General features: G+C 50.8%; 1 long non-coding RNA gene across 2 annotated transcripts; it reads left to right on the top strand.

Annotated features, from left to right (window-relative positions):
- Positions 1–2328: 2328 nt before the first annotated feature.
- Positions 2329–10148, top strand: LOC119977690. Of its 2 annotated transcripts, none has more exons than XR_005463260.1 (3): positions 2329–2390; positions 9295–9430; positions 9669–10148. It is a non-coding gene; the product is annotated as an uncharacterized LOC119977690 (long non-coding RNA). The 2 variants fall into 2 exon arrangements; XR_005463261.1 differs by lacking the exon at positions 2329–2390 and adding an exon at positions 7311–7369.
- The last annotated feature ends 1254 nt before the right edge of the window (positions 10149–11402 follow it).

Here is an 11402-nt window from a genome sequence, read left to right as displayed (position 1 = left end):
GTAGCCCAGTGGCCATTGGGTATCCTGAGAGAGTGGAGGTGCTGGTGTCCATGCCGGTGACTCCCGCAGGGTTTATTGTGCTGTCTGGGCATATAGGGCCTCCATAATGGCGCAGATGCATCTGTGCTCCGAGCTCTGTGAGATCCCAGACAGGTGCCCAGTCGGCACCTGGAGGGACCCCATGACATAAAAGCTCAGGGCAATTGTCATCTTGACGGCCGACGGGAGCGGGTGTCCTCCCCCACACTCCCGCGGTGCCAAGTAGGCCAAGTGGCAGATGTGTTACACTGTCTCCCTGCTCAGCTTTGGCAGCATGCCCAGTCCGGCAGGTCCTCATATGACAGGCGCTGCCGGTACACACAAGGCTTCATGCAGCGCATCCTCTGCACTTCCTCCTCCTCCTGGACCTATTGGATGGTCAGCTCTCCATGATGACCGGCTGCCTCCTGTTCCTCTGGGGAAAGCTCCACTGCTGCAGCTTTCTCCTCCTCAAGCAGCTCCAGCTCATACAGCCTCAGTGTATACCCCAGGGCTGTGGAGATTAGAAGGAAGGCCACCATTGCTGGTACCCCCATGCCCAACCAGGTCCAATAGGTACACGGTGGCCCCGGTTGGCACTACGGACCCTGTCCCCACTTGACACCCACTCCCCCATTCCAGCACCCCGGTTCCCACAACCTTGGGAACCTCTGGCCCTGGCGTCTGTCCCTCGTGCCAGGGGGACCATCGGCTGCTGCTGCCCATGCAAGCAATGTTCTCCATGGGGTGGTGGGGGTACACATATAGCCGGTGTCACTCTGTAGAACCAAGGACCAAGGTGGGTGGTCAGTGGAGTGCGCAGCAAGATGGCTGCCTTGCGGCCACAGCAAATGCGGTCCATGCCTGGGCATCGTCCCAGTCACATGGGGGAAATTCAATTTCATTCCCTTTGACTGTGAGCAGCCTCTAGCTTCACAGCTGAAGGTTATTTGAAATGACGCATTAGCCTTATTAGTTGCAATAGCAGTTACCAGCTACAGCTGGTGTTTGCTGCTTGCTCCTGCTGGCGACTTGCGAATGCCTGCAGGCTGAAACTTGTTTGTTTGCTGCTGCCTTTTCTGCTTACCTGCTGCCTCTTCCCCTCAGGCTCACTTGCTGCTTTCTGGAATAGAAGGAAGAAAGAAGATAGTTGTCCTTTGATCTCTTTTACCTGGAGTTCGAGAGAGACAAATTTTGGTGGGCCTACTACTGTGCTGAGTATGTAAGAGGGCTTGCTTGAACAGTCCGTGGATAGGTTTAAAGGTCTGGTTTGTGTGCTGACTGTGTATTCTGTTTTGGACTTGTGGGTCACCTGTCAATGCCCCCTGTGTTCCTGTAGTGCAGCCTTCCGACAGGCTGGTGATTTTTAAAAATAATCTTTATCGTCACAAGTAGGCTTGCATTAACACTGCAATGAAGTTACTGTAAAAAGCCCCTAGTCACCACTATCCGGCGTCTGTTTGGGAGAAACCAAAGGGAGAATTCAGAATGTCCAAATTACCTAACAGCATGTCTTTTGGGACTGTGGGAGGAAACCGGAGCACCCGGAGGAAACCCACTCAGGCACGGGGAGAACGTGCAGACTCCACACAGACAGTGGCCCAAGCCAGAAATCGAACCTGGCACCCTGGCGCTGTGGAGCAACAGTGCTAACCACGGCGCTACCGTGGAAGATCAGACTCTGATACTGCAAGAGAGGAGGGGCAGTCGACCGGCTCAACTGCGCAGCCGGAGGTTGTGATGGGAGACTTTAATGGACTATCGGTGACCTTTTATGTTCCGTAACCACCTGCTGCTCCCGTTATGGGAGCTGGTGTTCTTTGGTTTCCTTTTGCGCTGTGTTTGGTCTATGTTTGTTGGGAGTGGTATTTTATGATGGATGCAGTGTCACTGCAGATTATTTTTTTGCCAGTTGCAGCCACTCCTGGCCTGGGAGTTGCTGGAAGATGCTGCCTGTGCTCCAGGTCAGTAAGCAGCATTCCACTGATGCAGATCCACTGTAGGAGCTGTGGGGAGTCAGGAGTGGGGGGACGGTGGGATGAGTCATTTTTGCATTGTTGGAACTGTATTGCTCTTTTGCCTGGCAGCTGTGGGCTTGTCTGCTGCGACCCTTCTCACTTCTACAGCCACAGGCAAATTACCAGTACTGGAGAAGGGGTGGGGTGTTCTCTCTCTTCCTCAGCTGTACACCATGTCAGCGTGACCTTTTTCAGCGGTCTGTGTTGCTCGCTCTGATGTACGTGCACTCTAATTGACATGCATGCGCAGTCTTTCACGGCTGTAATTTTTTTGCATGCACACTCTGTCCGATTTGCAGGCACTGACATTCGCACACATACTCTCCTGTACACATTGGGCGTCTTTCCAGCGATGTAGGTCTTCTGTTGGGGATGTTGGGGGGGGTGGCGGCATGAGCTGACTCGGCAGCTGGGGGTATTGTATTCTTTTTTTCTGTCTCGATTTTATCTTTGATGTGCAGCTGATGTCATCGTTATATTCCTGCCGGTTTTGTTTTTTCTTTCGGTGCACGCTGACGGTGAGGGTGTGGGGGGTTCCCTCTCCTTCCGCTGGGCCTGTGTTGGTGTCCGTTTCCGATGGTTTGAGTCATTTGTTAGCACCCTGCCACTGGTGTCGGTCTGATGCTGGGGGATGGGGTATGTGCTGCCTTGGCAGCTTTGTGGCATTGTTCACTTGTTCTTCGTTTTTGTTTTTGTCCTTGATGTACGGCTGGTGTTTTTGTTGTCTTCTTGCCTGTTTTGTGTTCTCCTTTGGTGGTTGCTCTGCATTTGGTTTGGTTTATAATGTGCCGGATGTGATCGGGGCTGAAGCATGCCCCTCTTGGGAGGGGTAGAATGTTTTTCTCTCTCTCTTTCACCGTGTTCCATGTTGGAGTGGCCTTTTCTGGTGGGCTGGGCTGGTGGGCCTTTCCACTGATGTAGGTCTGGGGGGGGGGGGGGGGGGGTGCCAAGTGATTAGTGTGTGTCCTCATTTTATCATCTTTGGAATTTGAAGAAATGGGACGTCCAGAACTAGGGGTCAGAGCCTAAGAATAAGGGGGAAATCATTCAGGACTGAGATGAGGAAGAGCTTTTTCTCTCAGAGAGTTGTGAACTTGTGGAATTCTCTATCACTGAAAGCTGTTGGGGCCGGCTCATTGGATATATTCAAGAAGGAGCTGGACGTCACCCTTGTGGCTAAGGGGATCAAGGGAAAATCCGGGCCGGAGAACCCTGATTCTCACCGTGCTGGTTTGAGAGGGGGGGGGGGGGGGGAGGACATCCCGCTTTGTGATGGTGCCGGGGCCCCAGTGATTCTCCCACCCGGCGAGGGGGGGGGAATTCTGACCATGGTTTATGATTTTGTACTTTGGAACAGTTAGAGAATGGGGAAAAAACTTTTTTTTTTAATTAGTCATGGAACAGCACCCTGTCTGAGAATCACACCCCAAGAGACATTAACATTAAAACAATAGCCTGAGACTGAGTTCAAGCATGGCCTCTCCCGGAGACCCTATAGTGGATCCAACTCCAGAATCGGTGTGAGGACAGTCTACAAACCCCATTAACACCTCCATCCCAACAACACAGTCCCATCAAACCACCTCCGTAGCTTCCCCACAACATCAGGACACCGCACACCCTGAAGATCCAGCCACCCATCAGGCTGAGGAGGGACCCAGAAGGGGAGGCCAGCGAATGCCCAAGGTGTACAGGTGCCGTTGGTCGTTCCATCAGCTGACTGACACCATGTGCCACAGAAGACACCGTCTCAGCAGAGAGACAGTGCAGCACCTGTGCCATGTCCAACCTCTACGCCACTAGGTCATTCTAGGGCTCAAGCGGGGACCTGTGTGGCATATCAGATGCATCTGCCCACAAGTGCATTCGTGAAGTGACAGATGATGTGTATGCCTGGGCACCAGACTCTGTCACTTCTGAGCATACATGACATGACGGGGCCTCACGGTAGCATGGTGGTTAGCATCAATGCTTCACAGCTCCAGGGTCCCAGGTTCCATTCCCGGCTGGGTCACTGTCTGTGTGGAGTCTGCACGTCCTCCCCCTGTGTGTGCGTGGGTTTCCTCCGGGTGCTCCGGTTTCCTCCCACAGTCCAAAGATGTGCGGGTTAGGTGGATTGGCCATGCTAAATTGCCCGTAGTGTAAGGTTAATGGGGGGTTTGTTGGGTTACGGGTATACGGGTTACGTGGGTTTAAGTGGGGTGATCATTGCTCGGCACGGCATCGAGGGCCGAAGGGCCTGTTCTGTGCTGTACTGTTCTATACCTCTATCTACATACTGGGGCACTCGGCGATCCCTGTTGCCTTTGAGGACAACTCAAGGATAACGGGTTGGCACGTGGGGGACAAGGGACTTCCGCTATGTCATGGCTGGTGACGTTGGTGCGGAGTCCCAAGACCGAGGCGGAGATCCGATACAATGAGGCCCACAGTGCCACCCATGCTGTCATTGAGCAGTGCATGGGCCTGCTGAAAATGCGGTTTGTCTGGACTGCTCTGGCAGTGTCCTGCAGTACACCCACCAGAGGGCATCCCGCTTTGTGATGGTCTGCTGTACCCTCCACAACATGGCACAGCAGCGGGGCGACATGCTGGAGGTGGAGGGGAGGGACATGCGGCCTCGTCTGTGGAAGGGGATGGAGGGTGAGCCCAAGGAGGATCCGGAGGACAGGCAGTGGCAAGGTTACAAAGTGCAAGGAGTACCCAGCGAGGCCCTCACCATCTTCAGAGTCGCCTAAAATGTGTCTGTGTCTGTCAGCTCAACACCCCCCACATTTCCCTCCCTCCCTCCCCCCCGCCCCCATCACACAGCCCCCTCCCCGATCACCCTGTCCCCTCCTCCAAGGGTCAGTGTAACATCAGTTCAGGGTGATGGGCCTGTGTCGGCACTGTCAGCCGGGTCCCTTTACAAGGCAGGAGAGTGATGACCACTCGCTGTGAGGAAAGCTCTGGTGCTCCTCAGTTTCAGCAGGAGTCTGACTCCTGTCTTTCTGCTGACTGTACTCACACCCACCCTCTGAACAGTGCATCGGGAGCTTCTGATCTTTGATGGGGGAAGTTGAGGGGTAAAGGTGATGGGATGTGGGTAAGCGCAGTGTGAAGATTAACATGACAGAGGCTTAACATGTATAAGGTTCGACATTCTACTGTTAGTTTCCATTTCCCCCTCGCTACAGACAGTGACCCCCCTCCCCACCCTCCCCCAGTGCCCACTCAGTGCTCCTCACTCTTCTTGCTCTTCTTTGATCTAGTGCCAATCCTAGTCCTCAGGATGCACATCAGAGCTGGAGCAGCCTGCTGCATTCAGAGCCCTGTGACTTTTGATGCTGTTGGCGGATGTCCTCTCAACGTTCTGGAGTCGAAGGGCTCCGGCCGACTTACCGATGTCACTGTCATCGCTGGGCTACCCTGTCCTAACCGCTGCCCTCGAGATGTGCCGTTGTCAGGAGGGGGGGGGGATTCAGAAGAACTGGACACCGACATAGTCTGCTTGGTGGGAGGCCTCCAACACTTCCTCCTCTCTGATGGTGTCTGTAGGGCCCTAGGAGACTCCATGGGATGGAGAGGCAGCTGGAGTGAGCTCCTGAGGCCTCTCGTCATGTGGCGCTACCAGCCCTGGAGGCTCCCCAGTGGCTGCACCATGGCGCCGATGCCCTCAGCAATGGTCCTCAGTGATTGGGCCCTGCCCTGCAGTGCCTCTGCAATGTCCACCTGCATCTGGGACACTTCACTCAGCGAGTGGGCATGTTGTCGAGGCCCTCAGCCATGGTCGCCTCAGAATGAGTTATGCCTTGGGCACCACCATGCAAGGTGCGGGTCGTCAGCTGGGTCCTGGGATCTAGCAGACCTCAGACTGCTGTCTCCCTTGGATGTTCCTGCCTCCACCTGATGTGCACCAGCAGCTGTGCAGTGCTCACCAGATTGTGCCCCAGACGCCTGTCCACTAGTGTTGCCCACTGAGGTGTGTGTCTCTGTGCTAGTGGAAGGTGGGGGGTGGCAGCTGTGACACATCGCCGGTGTTCTCCTCGGAGCTCTCCTCCGAGATGGTCTGATGGGTGGCAGGGGGGAGAAACAACTCCGATGACCCGACCTCATCAGATTGTGACCCAGAAAAACAATGAACATGTGATCAGTGAGGGGGAAGGTTCATTTTGTCTGACATGAACAACTCACTTGAGACAGGTCATCTGGGTGAAAGGGAAGGGGATTCTCACCTCTCTGGTGCAGGCCAACCTCGCTGTGGGTGACTGCTGTCTCCTTGGGCAATCCTGCAGCTTCCAGGGCCCTCATAGGGCTGAGGACTCAATTCTCCGCCTTCACCCTTCCCCACTTATTATGGGCTATCTTCTCCTGCGGGGATAAAGAGAGGACATTGGAGCTGCACACTTGATGAGTAAGGGAGATCTATTGCAGGTGGCACCACACCGGTGCCTGAAGGGGTTGTGTTAGTGGGTGCCAGGGGTTCTGAGGAACAGCATGAAGGTCGGTTGTGGGGAGAGGGTGAGGTGCGAGCCAGTGGATTGGGAGGAGGGTGGGTTTGGGAATTTGAGGGCTGGCAGGTGGAACTGATGCCAGCAGAGAGGTGGTATCTTACCCTTGAAGCTGGTTGGAGGTCATTAGTCTTTTTCCAACATTGGGACGGTGGCGCTCCTGGTCGTGCTGCCCGCTCTTACAGCTGCTATCATTACCTCCCAGGCGGCATTGCTGACCGTGCTGCTGGGCCTCCGATCACCCTTCGGAGAACAAAATGCCCTGTCTCGCATCGAGGGCATCGGGAACCTGGCCAGATTGGCATTGTCAAAGTGAGGAGCAGGTCTGCGTCCTGCCATGCTTGTGTGTTGACTGGGAGTGAGTGGCAAGGGAGCAGCTCTCTCTTATTAGTGGCGAGCTGCTGAGTCGTGAGTTGGGCAAATCAGATGGCGAGGTAGCCAGTAGTGTCAGGATTCTTGTGGGGGCTCATTTTTTGCATTACGTTGCCGTTGAATACAGGCCACAATTTCACCGATGCGGCCACCATGGTACTCCCTGCCAAACCCACCCAAAATTGGTCCGCTGAATCGCACCCCTTATTAATAATAATAATCTTTATCATTATGAAAATCCCCTAGTCACCACACTCCAGCACCAGTTCAGGTACACTGAGGGAGAATTCAGAATGTCCAATTCACCTAACAAGCACGCCTTTCAGGACTTGTGGGAGGAAACCGGAGCAACCGGAGGAAACCCACGCCGCCACAAGGAGAATGTGCAGACACCGCACAGACAGTGACCCAAGCGGGGGATCGAGCCTGGGACCCTGGCGCCTTGAAGCAGCAGTGCTAACCACTGTAGAGGTATGCTGCTGTCTTAGAAATGTGAACGTGCAATGTGGCTAACTTTCCAACCATTATTTGAAGTGATTGAAATATTAAGCGCTTTGCGGGCCTGCATTTCCAGGAGCCCAAAGTTAAAAAATTAACCTCGATCGTGATCTTTCTCTCTCACATTTGTTAATAATTACTGAACTTTGGCACTGGCTACAATTTGAAAAAACCTTCATTATAATTTGTTAGATCTCTATAAGATGGCCACTTGGTGGTTTTCCTTCATGAAACAAAAAAAAACAAAAGCAAATGCGTCTGCTGGAAACCCTTCGGCAGACAAACTGTGGAAAGAAATGAGTTCACATTCCAAGTACAAATCTCTTAACAGCATGGCCTGTGCGTGAAGGCTGAGGTGTGTCGAAGGTGCTACCATTCAAGCTGTCTATTTAGAATTTAGAATCACTGCCAAACACTAAAGCCAGTTCCTCTTAAGAGGGATCACCAGGTTTTAATGTTAGCATTCAATGTAACCCTGTTTGCATTGGAAATGCCGAGCGTTGTGTCATTTCAATCAGATGTGCAATGTGGTTTTAATTATAAGAGTGGGAGGGTTCATTGTAAGTCAAGTTATTCCAAATATAGGATCTCCCACATCCTCCTTGTCGGGCAATCCTGGCATCAGAAATGCCACATCCTGCCTGTTGACTATCACATGTGTGGTTTGGGTGTTCGCTGGGAAGGAGAAGCAGTAAACGTCACACACACAGGCAGTGTAAGTGGGGGCTGGGTATACCTGTAACATGGGAGAAGAGGCAGCAAGCAGATAGACGATTGGTAAATTGCAGGCATTCAACCAGGAGTCCTCAGATCAGGATGATAAAAAAGGAGACATTTCTCATCGAGAGAACTGACAGCAAGGAATATTTTGAAGCTATATGATGTGACCATCAATTCACAAGACACGTGATTGGAAGCGAACAGTGGTTTTAATAGTCTTATAACAGAGCCTGCCTGCGACGAGATGAACTGGCAGCAGGCTCACGACTGAAGAGCTTTATACTTCCGGTTAGTGGGAGGAGCCATGGGCAGAGCCAAGGGCGGAGCCCAGTACAAACTCCTCATCTCCCACTATGGGCAGAGCCGCGCAACGGCTCGTATACAGAGCCCACAAGGACACAATACATGTAATACAACAGTGTGAATTACTAGGTTTATAATTCACCACACTATACAGCAAAAAGAAAGACAGGACAAGGTGTGACAGTATGCAAATATGTGGATTTGAATGGGATTCTACATTATATATATATATATATATATTCAATCTATAATATATAAAATGCATTGAAGTGCCTAGGGGTGTTTTATTACATTAAAGGCACTATATAAACAGAAGTTGTCGCTGTTGTAACCATGTGGTGGTGGAGTGTTTATTTTACTAGACCAGTCATCTGGGGCCCTGGCCTATTAATCCAAGGAGTGCCCTTCGAATTCCACCTACAGAAATTTAAGTATCAATGAAATCTGAAAATAAACAGTTGGTGTGAGTGGAGGTGATCATAAGCTGTGATATAAACCCAACTGATTTACTGATGTCGTTTTGGAAATGAGACCTGTCATCCTTACCTGGGGCGGGGTGCTAAACTAGAGTTGTTTCACCGAATGTTCAAGCAACAGCCTGACATAGTCATACTCACAGAGGAGTTTTAATACAGCAAATAAGAAGAATCTGCATTTGGGCCAGTAACCAGATAATACAGGTTTAAGATAAACAACAAAAGAACCAGATGAGAGATAGGAAGAAGTTTATTTTGCAGCAGGTGGTTAGGAGCTGGCATTTATTTACAAACCAAATAATCACTTTTTGTGCTGCACGATTCTATGATTCTATAAAAATCAGTTAACGTCGCACAATCCTTCATGACCATTCCTGTTGTGTCCTGTCCCACCAACAGGTCAGACCATCCAGAGGTCGGGGCAGAATGGAATACCAACTCAGAGTCCTCGATATTGGATCGCAAAGTCTGTTGGCCTCAGATGAAGCATGGGCAGGGAAGCTCCTGTTGATTGCCACTGACTGCCCTCCCTCAGGTGATGATTCAGTATTCCTCCATGTTGGATACCACTTGGGGAAGTACCAAGGGTAGGAAGGACATTGAATGTACTCTGGGTGAGGGACATCACTATCCAGCATGAAGAGTAATTCAGTTGTTCCACCACATACCCAGAGCTGAAGGATGTGACTGCTATTTCTTGCTGCAGCTGTTGAGAGAAGCTATACAGATGACTAACCGGCTTGATCATAATCTTATCAATCTATCTTTTACAGATGCTTCCAGAACAATATTAGGAGAAGATGAAGTGCCTTCTTCACACTTGGGATGTGTTCCATCATGTTGTGTAGCGATGTACCACTGTGTTTAGTAGAAATGGATTAAGGACAAATCTCACAGCTCAGAAGTGGGTATCAATGAGGCACTGTGGGCCATTAGCAGCAGCACATTCTTAAACCTATTCCATTCACTCTATATGACATTAAGAAATGGCTATGTGCATTAAACCGGACAAAGACTATAGGTCCTGTCAACTTTTGAATGGATACATTTGCACTGATGCCATGTTAATATTTTAAATGACTGAGTTTAGTTAATTCGCTCTCAACTGTTGCCCCAATGGGAGCCCATCATCAGAAAGACTGCAATGACTGGCCGAGAGGTTTGCTAGTGTCACACGGGAGGGTTTAAACTAGTATGGCAGGGGGGTGGGCACCGGAGCAATAGGTCAGAAGGTGAAAAAAGTACGGGAGAACTAGGAAATAGGGCCACTATGGCTCTGAGGAAGAGCAGACAGGGAGATGTTGACGAAAACAGCGGGATTGGTGGCCTGAAGTGCATATGTTTTAATGCAAGAAGTATAACAGGTAAGGCAGATGAACTTAGAGCTTGGATTAGTACCTAGAACTGTGGTGTTTTTGCCATTACAGAGACCTGGTTGAGGGAAGGACAGGATTGGCAGCTAAACGGTCCAGGATTTAGATTTTTCAGGCGGGATAGAGGGGGATGTAAAAGGGGTGGAGGAGTTGCGCTACTGGCTAGGGAGAATATCACAGCTGTACTATGGGAGGACACCTCAGAGGGCAGCGAGGCTATATGGGTAGAGATCAGGAATAAGAAGGGTGCAGTCACAATGTTGGGGGTTTACTATAGGCCTCCCAACAGCCAGCGGGAGATAGAGGAGCAGATAGGTAGACAGATTTTGGAAAGGAGCAAAAGCAACAGGGTTGTTGTGATGGGGGACTTCAACTTCCCAATATTGACTGGGACTCACTTAGTGCTAGGGGCTTGGACGGGGAAGAGTTTGTAAGGAGCATCCAGGAAGTGTTCTTAAAACAAGATGTAGACAGTCCAACTAGGGAAGGGGCTGTACTGGGCCTGGTATTGGGGAATGAGCCCGGCCAGGTGGTAGAAGTTTCAGTTGGGGAGCATTTCGGGAACAGTGACCACAATTCAGTAAGTTTTAAAGAGCTGGTGGACAAGGATAAGAGTGGTCCTTGGGTGAATGTGCTAAATTGGGGAAAGGCTAATTATAACAATATTAGGCAGGAACTGAAGAACATAGATCGGGGGCGGATGTTTGAGGGTAAATCAACATCTAACATATGGGAGGCTTTCCAATGTCAGTTGAAAGGTATTCAGGACCGGCATGTTCCTGTGAGGAAGAAGGATAAATATGGCAAATTTCGGGAACCTTGGATAACGAGAGATATTGTAGGCCTCGTCAAAAAGAAAAAAGATGCATTTGTCAGGGCTAGAAGGCTGGGAGCAGATGAAGCCTGTGTGCAATATAAGGAAAGTAGGAAGGAACTTAAGCAAGGGGTCAGGAGGGCTCAAAGGGGTCATGAAAAGTCATTGGCAAATAGGGTTAAGGAAAACCCCAAGGCTTTTTACACGTACATAAAAAGCAAGAGGGTAGCCAGGGAAAGGGTTGGCCCATTGAAGGACAGGGGAGGGAATCTATGTGTGGAGCCAGAGGAAATGGGCGAGGTACTAAATGAATACTTTGC

This window comes from Scyliorhinus canicula, chromosome 1, assembly GCF_902713615.1.
Source record: "Scyliorhinus canicula chromosome 1, sScyCan1.1, whole genome shotgun sequence".
Lineage (NCBI taxonomy): Eukaryota > Metazoa > Chordata > Chondrichthyes > Carcharhiniformes > Scyliorhinidae > Scyliorhinus > Scyliorhinus canicula.
This window is presented reverse-complemented; position numbering and strand designations above follow the sequence as displayed.